The 18,700-nt window shown below is 37.9% G+C and overlaps 1 long non-coding RNA gene across 2 annotated transcripts; it reads left to right on the forward strand.

The window, feature by feature from the left end:
• The first annotated feature begins 2,847 nt into the window (after positions 1 to 2,847).
• LOC120793453 lies at positions 2,848 to 5,698 on the forward strand. Of its 2 annotated transcripts, XR_005707985.1 has the most exons (4): positions 2,848 to 3,106; positions 4,067 to 4,149; positions 4,529 to 4,590; positions 4,795 to 5,698. It is a non-coding gene; the product is annotated as an uncharacterized LOC120793453 (long non-coding RNA). The 2 variants fall into 2 exon arrangements; XR_005707986.1 differs by lacking the exon at positions 4,529 to 4,590 and having other exon boundaries at positions 2,853 to 3,106; positions 4,795 to 5,697.
• Positions 5,699 to 18,700: the final 13,002 nt, after the last annotated feature.

Below are 18,700 nucleotides of genomic sequence, written 5' to 3' on the forward strand. Positions count from 1 at the left end.
ATACTAAATAAGGCCACAAGTGGCAATTTGTGGGTTTTAACTTTTTTGTGCTCAACAGAAGGAAGCAGCTCAATCAGCAAAAATTAAAGCCGCGAGCAGCAAAAAGCAGGTTTCAGGCTTGACAAACCCAAGTAAAGTTACTTCAACTAGTTTGATTCTGTTTAAAGGAGTGAGACCAAAAAGTTCAACAAAGTGTCCATGTAGTAAATAACATCTTATCTTGTCTACCATATAGTAGATACATGGTGGTGTTCATTGATGAAAAAAAATGACTTCATTGCTGTTTATTAATTTTTCTCCAAAAAGAATTAGCAAAAGTGAATACTTTGATCAGAGTTAATCACAGGCTTATGAAAAGAGAAAAAGGGTAAGGCAACGGAAGGTGCTTTTATGATGTTAAGCTGCTTTTTGCCCTGTTTCAGCAACAGCTGATCCAGGTTGTGTGGAATATTTAATTTATTGATATTTTCACAAGTGTATAACTTTGGTTGTTCAAGACTAGTCAAGGGATTGGAAAAATAGATCTAACTATTGACAAATTGTTTATCCAAAATATTGATGTCATCAATATCCTCTGCCTTGATAAATCAATATAGCCAGTAACTGTGACTAAAATAAATAACAAGGGAGATACCAGACAACCCTGCCTAATGCCTGATTTTGGGATCAAGAAACTGTTGGACCAATTTATAAGAAGCTGGCAATGGCAGATCCTTCACAGTTGTTAATGTCATAATAAAACATTCTGACTGCATTGCAAAAGAATGGCCCACAAGAAATCCAGAAAAAAGACAAGACCATCATCATTTATAAATTAACTGTAATCAAGGACTGCTCGTGTATGCTGACTGGTATTCCCCAATAATCTTATATGGCCGTGTTGGTGAATTTACACTTAGATGTTGGCAGTATTTCTCTTACATGTATTCTAAATACCTATTGCAGTTATTTCTCAGCATTTTGTTATTTAGTTATCAAATCTTGATTTAATTTGTATGAATATACTTAAGAGAACAGTTATTGTGTTTATTTAAAATACTCAAAATATGTTCACCATGATTAAGCAAAAAAAGGTATAATTAATCTACGGTGTAACCCCTTCAACCCACTTAATGACCACAGGTAGTTAAATGAAATTGGACCAGTATCTATGTTCATAGGGAGGTGTTGAAGATGAGTGACAGACTCAATCACTAGCTGGAGCCAGAAGGTAGGTTCAAAGTAAGATCGTTTTACCATAAGCCTATACAAAACCCATACATCTACACTGAAAAAAATTAAAAGTGCCTCGAATATCCAATAGGGTACCCAAGGAAGTTAAATAAAACTGTATATTTGAGGTGCTTCAATAAAACCTTTACATATGATGAGGTTACTGAAATGTGCAATTGGATACTCAAAGAACTTGAAATGACATTGAAGGTGCTTCAAGTAACCATTCCATAGGATGAAGTTCCTGGAAGAACCCTTGACAATCTATAAGCTCCTGCAGGAACCTTTGACCACCATAGTGGGTTTCAGCAAGCACTTTTCTTCCACTCACAGCTTCTGGAGGATCCCTCTTTAATTTGAGTGTATCTTGGAGCACCTTGGAGGGTTCCTAGAAGAACCCAGTTCCTAAAAGGGTTCTTTTAAGAACCCTTGACTTTTCTAGGCTTACCCCATGACCCCTTTTACTCAAGAAAACTCTTGGAAGAACTATGGTTTCTGTGACCACTATTCATAATTCCATTGGTCTACTACAGTGATTTCCTTGGATTGTGAAAGGAAATTGCAACAAAAATAAAATAATAAACTAAAATATTGGTTAGTGATTTTTTTTATATCTTAGATTATTTAATTCTACATCAGTAGGGTCGTGATTGATAAAAAATCATAGGTCATTTTGAGAAGATTTCCAGTAGGGCAAAGTGAATCAGGCCCGAAAATGAAACCATGTAGACACAGGTCTATTTCGTATCACATAGAATTAGAAATGTAGCAGTTTAATACCCTAGGAAGTAAAAATAGTCTATCTATCTATCTATTTTTCTATCTATACAATTTATATATATAAATATATTAGTGTATATATATATATATATACACATTTAGGTTCATAAGTATTTGGAGAGTGACACGGTATTGTTATTTTGATGTTTTCTAGCAAATTCTAATCTTTCCTTTCTGTTCTAGAGTATTACCAGTGGTTTGTACCTTGTTATAAACCATCTGTATTTACATTCATGAAAGTGTCTCTTGATTATAGACTTTGACAATGATATGCCTACCTCCTTGAGAGTGTTCTTGACCTGGTTAGATGTTGTTAAGGATTTTTCTTCACCAAGGAAAGAATACTGCAATCATCCACTTTAGTTTGTCTTCTGTGGTCTTCCAGGTCTTTTGGATTTGCTAAGCTGGTCAGTGCTTTCCTTCTTTTTAAGAATGTAAAAGATTGTTGATTTGGCCACTCCTAAAGTTAATGCCATTTGACTGATCAATTTGTTATGTTTTTTTTTCAGCCTAATGATGGCCTCCTTCATTTGCATCGAAACCTCTTTGGACTGCATATTGAGAGTTCCCATGAACAGCAACCAAATGTAAATTCAACACTTGGAATCAACCTTTTATCTGATTAATTTGTCAGGAAATAACAAAAGTACAGGCCTCACCGGACCATGAAACTGATTGTCAGTCAATAGTCCGATTACTTTTGGGAGGGATTATGTATAAAAATGTCTTTAATTCCTAAACAGTTAAGGCAATATTTTTGTTAAACCTCTTAAATTAAAGCTGAAAGTCTATACTTAAATCACATCTTGATGGCTTTGTTTCAAATCCATTGCACGGAGGCTAAATTACGAAAATTGTGCCACTGTACAAATACTTGTGTACCTAACTGTAAATGCTTTGAAATGAACAGTCATGCATGAAGTCGTCACTAGGTGTAACTATCACACTGGGCATTAGGTCTGTGAACAGGAGGGTGTATCTATCTATATGATCAGCATCAACCACTGCCAGCTGCTGCTGCATTGTCATGGCTTGTGGAAACGAATCAAAGCATGTCCTCAATCCGGGGTGAAAAAGGGCAGAGATGTTTGACCTTTTCTTTCGATTTCTAAAGGTCAGTAAAATGAAAATAATCTCTTAATATCACAAAAATTATGGAACAGAGAAACAGTATTTCTAGGTTGATGTTGTGTTGATGTTTTGAGCTGTTAGCTAGCTTGAAATGTATGCTAATAACAATTTCCATTGAAGTTATGAGACAAAATGACTGAAAATTTCTGGATTTCAGTTTGATCTTTTAAAGTTTCATAGTAGTCCTCTTTTGACACAGAATAACAAATTAACCATCACTTAATTATATAACCTCACATTTGACAACAAGATAAGCCAGTCATATGCTTAACATATATTTGTTAGTTGGCAGCCCAGATGTATTAACAACTGGCCAATGCAATTCTACCATTGGCAGCATGTAACAGGTGTTACACCATATTTGGTGGCCCATCAGATTCAGTTGTGGAAGAAGTATTCCTTCACCTTCACCTAAGAAAAAGTGTCAATACCAAAGTGTAAAAATACTTAATTACAAGTAAAAATCCAGCTTTTAAAATCCTACTTAAGTAAAAGTATATAAGTATTATCAGCTAAATTTAGTGCTAAAGTAAAAGTATTTATTTTGCAGAAAACCAGGCTGTGACTTATATATTAGATACATTTAATAAAGTACATTATTAATACTGATGAGTCATGTCAATGCATAAGCAGCATTTTATTGTTGTAGCTGCTTTTAAGTGAGGTCCAGGTGCCTGAAAGCTTATATGATATATTTGTCAACACACATTAATGAGATAAGAAATAAAACTGAAAATCCCACATGGTTTTGAAGCCAACTGGCATTCCAGCCTGTGAAGAGTGAGAACAATTATGCTGAAAAGACTTTTCCCCATAGACCACTATAATAATCTAAAGTTGCAAAATAATAGTGCTTCACTTTGACTTTTGAGGCTTGCATTAGATTGATACACTCCCATAATTGTTTTTATGGTTCTTAATCAAATTTACTTCTACACATTAGTAGGGCTCATGGTTACCACAGGAATCCTCATCTAGCCCCACCTCCTTCAGAAGGATCCCAGAGGACTCCATGTGATTGACGAGGTGATTTGATTCTGAGTCTGTAATGAGCTGATCTATCAGCTGACCGGCAGATGGAGCAGTATGACACTTGGTGAAGTTGTGAGTTGTGTTGTTTACCCTCTCAATCAGACTAGCAGAAAAGCATGCTATTTTAGGCCGGGAGCCAGGTCCAGCCCTCAGGATGTTTTTAGCTACCTTTTTTTCACTAATGTTTCCTGTAAGACGTCATGGGCCATCACAAATAGATAATGAGCAACCCAAAACATGTAAATAATGTAAAACAATTAATGTGTGGACTGACACAAAGTAGCAGGTCAGTTTGTAGTTGTTTGTACTGCTTGGCAACAATTCAGTCCCTTGAATGATGAGCAAACTATTTTTTCTTTGTGGATTTTTTCAGCAGCTTATGATGAAAATCAAGAACTACTGCTGTTGCAGTTATTTTTTAATCTCAAAAGTTAAGTATGTCGATTTCTCGATAACAAAGATAATTTTCTTATGATAAGAGGTTATCTATCACATTATCTTGAGAAAAAACGAAGGGTGATTTATCTAAATTATTGCCATCTGTTTACTTAAGTTAACTTTATGAAAGTTACTTTCATAAAGTTAATGTGTAAAAACATTCTAAATTTATTTTTATTACATTTTTTTTCCTTCCGACAGCCTGCACAGGACCCCACACAGACAATGGTGATAACTGGAAACTGGAAGCATTGCTATCCATTGTGACAGCAAGGACCTTCTTGCAGCAGAACCTACTGCCATCACCATGGCTAAAAGCATAATTATAGGTGTCTGCTACCTTTTTAGCCTTAAGTATGCAAAAGCCATAAAGGGTACATTACTGTTCTTCAGGCTTTATTGGGCATTCAGCAGGGTAGCATCAACCTCCCTATAGCTGTTCTGCAATTGCTGAATTACTTAAAAGATCCCATCTAAAGTGAGTGGTCATGTTGGCATAGGTTCTTTAGCCAACAGCATCATTGTCTTTTCCCTTTGAATGCATACTTGTTTTGTTGTTTTTGAGGTTCTCTTTTAATGTAAAGAACTTATTGCTTAACATTTGAATGAAAAGATGCTAAAAATAATTTTAGACGTCAAAGTAACAAAGGCCCTGGAACATTAAGATATATGCCAACACATGTTGAAATTCTTGTATTTTTTGTAGTATTTTTCTTCTTATTGAGGATTTGTGGTTCCCAAACATGGATTTTTCTGAGTATTCTGTTTATGTTTGTTGATAAAATAATTTATCCATAAAATGTCAAAATGTCTTCAGATTACTTCCTGATGAGCAGCTAAAAAAACCCAAAGGTTTCATTTTATAGCGATATAAATCTGAGAAAAGCATTTAATTCCTAGCATTTGTGAATCTGTAACAATCTAATGTACTTTTACTTGATAAAGAACTTAAATTAATATTTCCCTATCAAAATGATATGTTGGATTTCTTTGTTGGCTGTGAAATGACTAATCTGCTGGTGCCAGTTTTGAAATTTTAAAGTAATTTTAGTACTGCTTTTGCTAATTCTTTTTTTGTTTATGTATTTATTTATTTGTTTATTTATTGCTTATTTGTTTTGTGTAATTTTTGTAAGTATTTATTTAAGGCTTTTTTATAATGTTTATTATTACTGTGTCACCTCATTATTGCATTCTTCTTTAAATTCTTAATGTATTAAAGAAAAAACATTATCCTCAAATTAAATTTGGTGTTGTAAACTTTTGGTTTAGTAGTAGAAGTTGTAGTGGTAGTAGTAGTTGCAGCAGTAGTGTAGTTTATTTGATGGTGTTGATGATATGAAGAGGATGAAGGAGACTCCGCTGACACTGTCTTGATTGCATATAAAGGTTTATTACAAAGAAGAACAGCGTCAAGTCAAGCATCTGCAGACCTGCTTGTGAGAGGGTGTGAAGCCAATGAACCACTCTGAAAATCAGTCTTGACTACCGACTCTTAAATAAGGCAGTTGTTTTCCTAAAAACTGTCACTAATGTATGGTTTCGATCACAAAGCATAAACTTCCTTTCCCAAACTGTGAGGCACCCTCTGAGGACCTTTGACCTAGGGCCTCTATAAACACAGCGCTACATATATAAACATACACCTCATTTCCCCCCTTTGAGGCTTGCAAAGCCTCAAAAAGAAAAGAATTATGTTTACAAATGTACCAAGAAAGACAGTTCTTCCTATACTGCTTGTCGCAGCTTAACCTTAGCCAAACAACAAACTTATGGAGTGTGAGAGCAAAAACCTGTCAGGCAGCTTTCCTTTTTCACAAGTTTCATCAATCAATCAAGACAGGAAATTCTTCTCACGGCCCTCGCTGCCTTAAGCGACCACATATAGTACTCCAAGCCAATTATAAGAATTTATGAAAACATATAGAGATATGTCCTAGGCAAATACATATGGAAACCTCAGAAATAAAACAAAATAATGTCCAAATTCAGGCTGGTAGTCCCATCTGACCCTCCAATGGACCTTTCCCTGCCTAGCACCAATCTCCCTAAGCACCGAGAAAAAGAAAATAAATGAAGTCCCAGTGTATTTTCCTACTGACAAAGAACAATATTCTTAAAGCCATTAAAGCGAAAAGATCCCCAAGTAAAGCAAATTATCATTTTGGACTCTGCATATAAATGTCCTACTTTAAATATGATCAATAGCCCCGATTACATCTAACACTGTAGAATGTATACATATATATATAAAAGACATAAGAAGGTATCACACTGCAGCTCCTCAGCAGCGTCGACTCGCGTTGTAGTGTTGATGGTCTTTTGAGTCCAGACATTTTAGTCCCACAGTGTCCTTGTTCAGGGCCCTTCGTCCATTTTTCACCCTCCTTGTTTTGAGTGTTTGGGAACATCAGGGTCCCCGAACAGTCAGCCACCCTCACAGTGGTTTTTCCCCAATACCATTCTAGGAGAAATGAAAGACAACACCAACCAATATCTTGCAAAAAGAAAAAACATCAGATGCAGATTATCACATTATCCCAAGTTAATATTCACATTTCCATTTCCCCCCTTCGATTATACCTCTCCATAGTAAGACACTACAAAATAGCTAAATAATACCAAAAATAAATGCATCAATAATAATTTAATCATATTCAAAAAGGATATTTCTCAATCAATTTGCATTCTACCACCAGTTCCTCATCTTCGTCGTCTGGGTCAGTCTTACGTAGTAGTGGCATCTGTACCTGATCTCCAGGCATCACAACTCCAACCCATCTTAATATCATTGCTTTTGCAAAGGTCAGTAGCAGCGTACAAAAGCAAAACATCACACACAGTGATATAAGAACTGCTATCAAAATTTGAATCAACCTAAGACTCCAAATCTGTCTCGTAACCAAACATTAGCAGACCATCCAGCTCCTTGTGATGCGCCAAACGCATCCCTAATGTTCTTCAATACATCTACAACGCTAGTGATATTATCAGAGTTGTCAGGAATCAAAGTATAACAGGCATCACCAGTTAAATTCAAAGCCACACATAGGCCACCTTGTTTGGCTAAAATATAATCAAGAGCCATATCGTGTGGCAATGTCAGTCTGTGACTCCTTTGGGTGTTTGACAAGTATTCAAACCCCTTTATAGTCTCATTTGCAAAACCCTGCAAGGTGTAGGTGATATTATCAATATGATCGGCCAAAAATGTTACACCATACCATGGAAATAGTCCTATACCCCATTTCTCTCCAAGACTAATCCTCCAATAATAGGACTCCAGATTATGAAATTTGGCCATTTCCCTTTTCTTCCTACTACCAGGAACAGCAGTAAATTCGACCTCATCAGGTGCTTGTCCCTTCTGGACCGCCATAACTTCATATGGAAGCTTCAATCTTGCCATGTAACAGCATCCGGTCCATCCATATGGCAGAAATAAGTATGCTTTATCACCACAAATACACCAAATGGCTCTAAAAGTCACATTTGCACGCAAAGTTTGGTTCTTTACCTCAGTTTTACTCTGTTTGCGGTGTGGTGTATGAAAGGTTTCATTGTATATAACCCATCAACAGTCTTGTGTTCATGCCCATTAACATGGGTCTAAACATCTTGGTCTAAACAGATGTACTGATAAAGCCATAACCTTATCTTCTCTTGAATTCTGCTGATACACCAGCCATGATAGTGCATAAGATTGACACTTAGGAAGCAGCGGTTCTGGTACCTTTTCCATAATTGCAGGCCATGTGCCTGGTGGTGGAATTCTCACCACACATGGGCAATTCATGTCCTTAATTGATCTCACAGATGAGTCAATTGTTGAAACCACAAATTTCTACCTGCCCATTGTAATAATTACCTTATACTCCCTTATTATAAATCAAATCAACCCCCCTTTTTTTTTTCTTTTTTTTTTTCAAAAGTTTATTTAGGTTATTCCTCTCTTCAATTTCCCATTTAAAGTAATTACAAACCACTGTATTGCCACAATCAGTAACAAAAAGTGAAATAAATTAGCCAACTTCAGAGCATCAAAAGTCTTATTTTAATTTATTTCATTCTAATAATATCTTAAATCTCCAAGTTATTCTACCTGAAATAGGCTCACATGTCCTTAAAGTAAAGACTATCCATTTACTCTAAGCCCCGGTTCGTCAGTTTTTCTTTTTTCTTTTTTTTTTTTTTTTTCAGGTTCTGACCAAGAGGGAAGGGAGGGTGCAGCACTCTCTCACTCTCTCTCTCACACACACAGAGAGGCAAAAAGTAAAAACAGAGGAAAAAATACACGCTCATCAATCACTCAATCGGTCCCTCATCAAAACCAAATGCGTGTTTTAATATTGGCAATTTTATCAGAAGGTTATCTTTCCCATCCTATCTTATTTCTTGCTCATTCTTATGCACACAAAACATCCTCGCTGTTCTCCCTACTTTTTCTACAATAAAAATGTTCTTCTCAGGGCTCATATTTTAGCAGATTCAATACGTCCTCTCAATGGAAGCTCATAGATATTATCAAATGTCCCTCAAGGGCTTTGTAATAAAGGTTTATTACAAAGAAGAACAGCGTCAAGTCAAGCATCTGCAGACCTGCTTGTGCGAGGGTGTGAAGCCAATGAACCACTCTGAAAATCAGTCTTGACTACCGACTCTTAAATAAGGCAGTTGTTTTCCTAAAAACTGTCACTAACGTATGGTTTCGATCACAAAGCATAAACTTCCTTTCCCAAACTGTGAGGCAACCTCTGAGGACCTTTGACCTAGGGCCTCTATAAACAAAGCTCTACATATATAAACATACACCTCAGCAGTAATAATAGGCCTCAAAGAATCCACAAATAAGATGAAGTTCCTAGAGGAACCTCAGATGGTTAGGAAATGGTGCTCTGAAGCACCAAAAGTGGTTCTAGACCATTCTGGAAAAAAGGGTTCCTAAAGGAACCTGATAATCTACCCCACGTTCCTCAGAGAACTGATATTTTTAAAAGTGTGTTTGTGGCAAACTGCGGGAGCCTTGAGTATCCTTTCCTTCTTAGTTTGTACACCTTGATTGGAGTCCAGCTTTGGTAAATTCAAATGATTGGACATGATTTGGATTGGCACACACCTGTCTATGTAAGGTCTCCCAGCTCACAATGCATATCAGAGCAAAAGTCAAGCCTTGGGGTCAAAGGATCTGCCTGCAGAGCTCAGGGACAGAATTGTGTTAAGGCACAGATCTGGGGAAGCCAACAGAAAAAAGAAATCTGCTGGTAGGTACCCAAGAGCAAAGTGGCCTCCATAATTCTTAAATGGAAGAACTCTAGAACAACCAGAGAGTCTTCCTAGAGCTGCCCAACTAGGCAAACTGATCAATTGGGGGAGAACGGCCTTGGTAAGAGAGGTGACCAAGAACCCAATGGTCATTCTGGCTGAGCTTCAGAGATCCTGTGTGGAGATGGGAGAAACTTTCAGAATCAGCCTCTGATCTGAACTGTGTTTTCATATTTCCTGCAGGCAAACTGAATATAAACAGAACCTGGGTAATAGACATTATAATATACTTGAGTAAAACTTTGACATTGAATGTGAGTGTAACTGAAAGCCTAGCCTCTGTGATTAAAAACTGGTGGGACAGATCAAAAGATTTCTCCGATTTCTTTATGTTTGAGCTAGTCATTGAAGGAGCAGTCTCATGTTTTAGAGATTTGTGTTTGTTGATAACAGTTTGAAGTATGGCTGAACAAAGGGAATCTTTAGAGCAACATGGGTTAGTAGTGAGCCAGTGTTAAGCAGGCAAGCTAATGCTAATTGTTGCTAGCATACTAATGTTACTTGTCATTGGGTCAAAGACTTGTTCTGAGGCAGGACGTTTTCAAAGTAAGAGTTAAAACAATATTCATTGTTGATGCTTTTTATTGTCAATTCTGTGAGTACATTGGGAAAGAGAAATACACTTATTAATGCTTTGATATAAAATACTGTTGACTCAGACCCTAACAAAGAAATAAAAATCAGGATTATTTAAACTACTGGAGCCAAATGATGAAATCAGGGTTTTTGATTAGGGAGGTCCTTTTGGCGAATGGAAGTACCCTTCATATCCCACACTTCACTAAATCCAAAAAAAGCTCTTGCTCATGAAGTTGACATATCAAGAAGACTGTCAAATGTGACAAACGTGGAAAGCGTCATTGGTCAATGGAAGAAATTTAAAATGTTTATATCTGTAATTCCACTTAGGCAGACATCCTGTATGATACGGTGATAGTGTACAGGGCATAAACAGATAAACAGATCAAAGTGTAGTGCCTACATGATAGACACACTAACAAGGCAGCTAATCATTCTCAATGTTTAAAAAGAAACAAAGTGCCTACAGCTTAAACCGAGGTGGTGCTACATAAATGGTACATTTCCAAGGTTTAAAGTGTGGGTTAACTATGGGATGGTTTTCTCTTATTCATGTATTTTATTAGAGAGAGAGATAGAGTGCTATCTATTTATCTGATGTGTGTGTATATGTGTGTGTGTGTGTGTGTGTGTGCGCATGTGTGTATACGTATATGTGTGTGTGTATGTGTGTGTTTGTGTGTGTGTGGGTTGTGTGTTTGTGTATACGCATATGTGTGTGTTTGTGTGTGTGGATACGCATATGTGTTTTTGTGTGTGTGTGTATACGCATATGTGTGTGTTTGTGTGTGTGTATACGCATATGTGTGTGTGTTTGTGTGTGTGTGTATACGCATATGTGTGTGTTTGTGTGTGTGTGTATGCGCATATGTGTGTGTGTTTGTGTGTGTGTATGTATACGCATATGTGTGTGTTTTTGTGTGTGTGTGTATACGCATATGTGTGTGTTTTTGTGTGTGTGTGTATACGCATATGTGTGTGTTTGTGTGTGTGTATACGCATATGTGTGTGTGTTTGTGTGTGTGTGTATACGCATATGTGTGTGTTTGTGTGTGTGTGTGTATACGCATATGTGTGTGTTTGTGTGTGTGTGTATACGCATGTGTGTGTTTGTGTGTGTGTGTGTATACGCATGTGTGTGTGTGTGTGTGTGTGTGTGTGTATACGCATGTGTGTGCACGTGTGTGTGTGTGTGTTTGCATGTGTGTATACGCGTATATATATATATATATATATATATATAATATAATAAAAAATGAATATAGGAATGAGCCTTATTGTTTTTGTTCTTATGCATGCAAAGCAGCATGGTTCCCAGTACAAGCAGTGCTGGGATCCCTATTTTAACACTTAGGTTTTTTTTTTTTTATTCTTCCATTGGTAAAAGTGGTAATGCAGAGTACGCTGTAAGAGTTAGGTCAGTGAAATTTTGAGGGAGGGTATAGAATGGTGCACACACAGGTGGCCCTATTATCAAGGTAAGCACAATTTGGCCAGCAACTCCCACATAGTATATGGCACATTGAATGACTTTAGTTGTACATGTTCCCTGAATTTAGCTAAATCTTGTGATATAGGTCATGCCTATTTCTGCCAATATTTTGTTTTGCAAAACTGCAATATATGCAATACCTAATTTTTCGAACTCTTCCTAGGTTGTGAGACCAATCTGCACAAAGCCTTGCACATACAATCTATGGAATATCTTGATTAAAAAATTTGTTGAAAGATATTTAATTATTCAGAAAAGGTTTTTCGTGGTCCACTGAGGCTCTGTGCAAAGTTTGGCACCAATTGGCAAGTAGGTGGCACTTTTGTTGCAAAATCAGGAAATATGCAAAAATAGTTTTTTAAAACTCTTCGAAGGTTGTGAGTCCGATCTGCACAACAGCTTTGCACATAGAATCTATGGACTTTCGTGATGAAACATTTTATTAAAAGAATTTTTATAATCCAAAAAATGTGCAACTTAAAAAGGAGCGACTTCGTATTGGTTGCAGTCAAAACAGGAAGTGTTGCATATCCCGGCAACCATCACTCCTATTATCGTGAAACGTGGAGCAGTACTTTCCCATCGTCTACTGAGGCGCTGTGGAAAATTTGATGCCAATTGATTAGGCACTTTTGTTTGCAAAATCATAAAATATGCTAAAATATTACTACTGTAAGTGTGATCTGCATAACATTTTGCATGTAACTATGTACTCTCATGATCGCAAGGTATTAAAAGAATTCCAATACTTCAAAAAATGCAAAATGTATAAAGGAAAAACCTGCAAAGGAAGCAATGTCATATCTTTATGTAGGTCTTTCCAATTAACAGGAAACTGGGGCCAGTAGTTTGCTATGAAAAATTTGAATATTGGCCACTAGGTGACGCTTTTACAAAAAGTTGAAAAATATGCGAAAGCAGCTTTTTCAAACTCATCTTATGTTGAAGTCTAATCTGCATACATTGTTATACAATGCATGTAAGGACCATCATGATTGTCAGATCACTTACCCCAAAACTGGGGGTAATTCACAACAGGTTCAAGTCCAGAGTTTATGCCAGGCTATCTTAACCATGCTTTCTGGAATACCCCTCAAACTTTCCAACCTTGGTGGAAAGTTTCTCGATCTCTGTGCTGCTCTCAACCTGAGACTTGCATCGCCTTGACAGGCCGCTGGTTGAAAATCACACCAGGGGCTTGGACCCCATTAATACCTGCTTTCAGGTCTAGTTTATTATTATAATTTATTCCCAAATCTGATTCAATTTTTCTTCCAAGCATGGATCCCAGTACCACAAGTTTTATTAATAATATTAAGAGTAATAATAATAATTTTAGCAGTGGGCGCTGTGCAGGATCATGTAGGCAGTAGGCGGTTTTCAATCACAGATCCAGACTCTGTAGGGCAGAAATACCTACAGAAAGCAGAACAAGGAAATCATTACGGGAATTCCCCCAACAGTCTAGGCCTATAGCAGCATAAAGGTAAACTTATACATCTGCATTGAATCGATGCTCTAGGTACGGCGTAGGTACAGTGTAGCCGTGTTAACACCATAGCCTACACTGCAGCCTGACGTGCACCCTCCTTGAAATGTAACTATACGTCGCAGCAATGCAGACTGCAACAACCGTGATTAGTCTACTAATGTCTAGCATGTCTTGACCATGTCTCACAGTGGCCAGTCAAGCACAGAAAACTCACCCACCCTCTGTTCAATCAGTTCAATGGTTGTACACGCAATCTCTTCTGACATCTTCTCTTTTTTTCTGCGTTGCAGTAATTTCAGTAAAAGTTACTTGTTCAACATTCATTAGCTCCAACTCCAACATGATCCATTCAGTTTAAGTCACCATTGTTTGAAGTATACACACAGTGGCATGGAAACCTCACCGCCCACCAAGTATAAATGCTCTCAGTGGCGTAAGCCACTTGCATAGGCTACACTGTAAGCTGTGTCGATCCTTGTATGTCATCCTGCTAAACTAGTATGGCATCTGGGCAGTCTAAACAGATTGCCTCTGACACTGTTCTATGGGACCCCTCCACTTGTACACAACTTTCCTCCTGCTCAACACCAAACCATCAGTTGTCCTAGGCTGAAGTGGTCGCAAGAGAGATTTGGATGGGGTTGCCTCACCACCTCACCAAAACCTCTCCAACCGCTACGCAGCCCTGTATGACGACACTCCAGTCCACCCACCTGATACTCCTGAGGTTCCTTTCTGATCTGGACCCAACCTCCAAAAACAGCGCCTACTGACACAGTGAGCTCCCCTCCACTGGTGGCTAACAGTGTTCAAGTGGCTTGCCGCTCCACTGTGAAGCCAAATTAATGACCCTCATCCTGGGCAACGTCCACTTGTCGTTGTGGGATGCTGATAGAGGATTTGCTCAGACGTTCTGGCTGTCTTCCTTGCCATGAGCCAGCAGGGAATCCTTCTTCTAGGCCTGATGTTGGTCCCTTGGCATGTCACCCACCTGCCCGTACACTCCGTCCTCAGTCAGGGACCTCCACACACAGTGTGGAAACAGCTTTCCCCTCCACATGGCATATCTAGAGGTGTAAATAATAACAACTTACGTCCTATTTTCTGATTTTGTTTCTAATTATCTGGACTTTTTTTTTATTACTGAGACATGGATCTCCCCAGGGGACACTGTTTGCCTGATTGAGAATAGACCCCCTGCTTTTGCATATTTTGATATTACCTCTCTGGAAGAGGGGATGGTCTAGCTGTTTTTTTTTTTTTATATAGGTTACTCCTTAAGTGCCATCATTTTACTTTTGGTAATTTTATTTCCTTTTAAAGTTTTAAGTTTCTTAATCACGGGCCCCCCATCCTACTTTGCATCTTGATTTATAGGCCCCCCTAAATCGTTTTTATTTCTGATTGATTTTTTTTCTATCCATTGTAATACCTGAATATGACAGGGTGCTTATTCTTTGGGGTTTTAATGTTCATTTATGATATCATCCCCAAACCTTTTTTTTTTTTTTTTTTTTAGATATAAATAGATTAATATAACCTCATTCAATCTCTTAAAGGGACCACACATTCTAAAGGTCACACCTTGGACCTGGTACTTTCATCTCATTTCTCCCCTATGTGACTTAATTTGGTGTATATGCTTGATCCAGATGTACTGTTAAATTCATTTAAAGATCAGTGCATATCCATCCTTGACCAAATTGCACCATTATCTTTTATGAACATTAATAGTGTTTTTAACAGTTTCCAGTCTGGTTTCAGAGCACTTTATAGTACTGAGATAGCATTTGTTGATGACCTATTGCTAACTGCAGACAGACTGTCACCCGGGGTAACGCTATCTCCACCACTGCTCAGCTGGGATGCAGTGTCCCTCAGGGCTCTTCTGTTTTCAATATACATACTGCGTCTTGGCCATGCTACCTCACTGATATTAAATCCTGGATGTCCCAAACCTTCCTTAAATTTAACAATAAGTGTGAGGTCATTCTGTTTGGTGCCCCTAATTCCATGAGCTCTGTTGGTACTAATCTTGGCAGTCTGTCAAATATTAAGGAGGCTGCTATGAATTTAAGGGTAATATTTAATGCCTCTGTTTCAATGATCGAGTCAAAAATGTTGATCAGTCTTGTTCACTCTCCTGCTCTCTCTTGCTCGGTGTGTCTCATTTAGTTATTCATCTGCCTCCTTTAGCGATAATCGCACATGTAAAAATTGTAGTTCATTTGCAGTGATAATAGTTAGTAGGAGTTGGCGCGGTAGTTAGCCAGCCCCCAGTAGCCAATGCAAGCCATCCTGGCGTAGCTCCCACTCTCACCCTGGCAGCTCCTGAGTAGCCGGGAACCCAGGGTGGCTGGGTGACTGTCCGTAACAAGAAGCATAGCCCTAAGCAGAAACCAATGATTCACCATCGACCAGTTCATGTTTCAAACAGATACTCCCCACTCAGTGAAAAACCTGCTGAGAAACCAACTCTGGTTATTGGCAGCTCTATCTTGAAGTTAGCAACATTGGCGACCCTAGTCAAATGTATTCCTGGGGGCCGAGCAGGCAATGTTGAATCCTATTTAAAACTGGATAAACGTAAATATAGTAAGATTGTTATTCACATCGGCAGTAACGACACCCAATTACGCCAATCGGAGGTTACGAAAAGTAATATTGAGTCGGTGTGTACATTTGCAAAGACAATATGGGACTCCGTAGTTTTCTCTGGGCCCCTGCCTAATATGACATGTGATGATATGTATAGCCGCATGTCATCATTCAACCGCTGGCTGTTGAGGTGGTGTCCAGCAAACGACATGCAGAAGAGGTGTTGTACACAGAAAACCTAATAAAAATTTAGATCAACACTGCAGAAGTACAACAACACAGGAGAATTAAATGTGGACTCATTAGATCTCTCCAATCCAAAGCAGTATTAGTAAATCATCTAATATCAGCTCATAATATTGATTGTATTTAGTCTCACTGAAACCTGTCTGTGTCATGATGAATATGTTAGCCTAAATGAATCAATCATATTAATACTCACATTCCTCGAGGCACCGGCCAAGGAGGCGGAGTTGCAGCCATTTTCAACTCAAGCCTAATAATCAACCCTAAACCTAAACTCAATCATAACTCATTCCAAAACCTGGTTCTTAGTCTTACACATCCATCATGGAAAACGTTAAAGCCTATTCTAAAGTAGTTTATAGTAGGTCAATTGAATATTCATATGGATGCTGATAATGATAACCATAGAACTGCGTTTATCTCATTGTTAGACTCAATTGGCTTCACTCAGGGTGTAAATACACCCACTCACTGTTTTAACCACACCCTGGACCTCGTTCTGACTTATGGCATTGAAATTGAACATTTCATAGTCTTACCACAGAATCCTCTTTTATCGGACTATTATTTCATAACTTTTGAATTCCTGTTACTGGACTACACACTATTAGGCAAAAATGTCTTTTCTAGATGTCTATCTGATAGTGTTGTAGCTAAATTTAAGGAACTGATTCCATCAGCACTTAATTCACTGCCATGTTACAATACAACAGAGGACTCCTATGCTAAGTTTAGTCCCTCCAAAATTGATCATCTTGTTGATAGTGCTGTAGGCTCAATGAGAATGACACTCGACTCTATTGCCCCTCTAAAAAGGAAGATAATAAAACAAGGGAGGTTAGCGCCATGGTTTAACTCCCAAATCCGCATATTAAAGCAAATTACATGAAAACTTGAAAGGATATGGCGTTCTACCAAACTGGAAGAATCCCACTTAGCCTGGCGTGATAGTCTTAAAACATATAGGAAGGCCCTCTCTAATGCCAGGGCAGCCTATTACTCATCTCTAACAGAGGAAAATAAAAACAACCCTCGGTCTCTTTTCAGCACTGTAGCCATGCTGAAAGAGTCATAGCTCCATTGATCCATGAATTCCTATAGCTCTCAGTAGTGACGATTTCATGAGCTTCTTTAATGATAAAATTCTAACTATTAGAGACAAAATTCACCCTCAACCGGCACTGACTTATCTTCAAACACAGGCACCTTTAGAAACAGCTGTGTAACCTGATGTATACTTAAACCTTCTCCAACTAAATTGCATAATGTCTTCATCTAAACCATCAACTTGTCTCTTAGACCCCATCCCAACTAGGCTGCTTAAGGAAGTTTTACCCTTAGTTAGCAACTTTTTACTAGATATAATCAAAAAGTCTTTATTAACAGGCCAAGTACTGCAGTCCTTTTTTAAAACAGCTGTAAATAAACCTCTTCTTAAAAAGCCTACTCTTGATCCATATGTTTTAGCCAACTATAGACCCATATCTAACCTTCCCTTTCTCTCTAAGATCCTTGAGAAAGCTGTCGCCAACCAGTTGTGTGACTTTTTACATGATAATTAGTTTTATTTGAGGATGCAAGCACAGAGACAGCACTGGTGAAAGTTACAAATGACCTTCTTACTACATCGGACATAGGACTTGTCTCTGTACTTGTCTTGTTAGATGTTAGTGCTGCATTTGATACTATTGACCATCATATCCTATAACAGAGACTGGAACATTTAATTGGCTTTAAAGTAACCGCTCTAAGTTGGTTCAGGTCCTATTTATCAGATCGATTTCAGTTTGTGCACGTTAATGATAAATCCCCCATATACTCAAAGTTAGTCTGGGAGTTCCACAAGGCTCTGAGCTTGGACCAATTCTATTCACCTTTTATATATATGCTTCCTTTAGACAATATTATTAGGAAAAACCCAATAAACTACCATTGCTATGCTGATGATACCCAATTGCATTTGTCAATGAAACCTGGTGAAACAGATCACTTAGCTAAACTTCAAGTATGCCTTAAGGACATAAAGAACTGGATGACCAGCAACTTTCTGCTGTTAAACCCAGACAAAACTGATGTTATTATGCTTGGCCCCTAACACTTCAAATGCATTATATAATGATATATTTACTCTGGATGGCATTGCCCTGGCCTCCAGCACCACTGTTAGGAATCAGAGTTCTTTTTGAATAGGAAATATCCTTTAACTCTCACATAAAACAAACCTCAAGGACTACCTTTTTTCACCTACATAACATTGCAAAAATCAGGCATATCCTTCCTCAAAAAGATGCAGAAAAACTAGTGCATGCTTTGTTACCTCTAGGCTGGATTATTGTAATTCCTTATCAGGATCTCCACACAAATCTTTAAATACTCTC

Source organism: Xiphias gladius, chromosome 8 (assembly GCF_016859285.1).
Source record: "Xiphias gladius isolate SHS-SW01 ecotype Sanya breed wild chromosome 8, ASM1685928v1, whole genome shotgun sequence".
Classification (NCBI taxonomy): Eukaryota; Metazoa; Chordata; class Actinopteri; order Istiophoriformes; family Xiphiidae; genus Xiphias; species Xiphias gladius.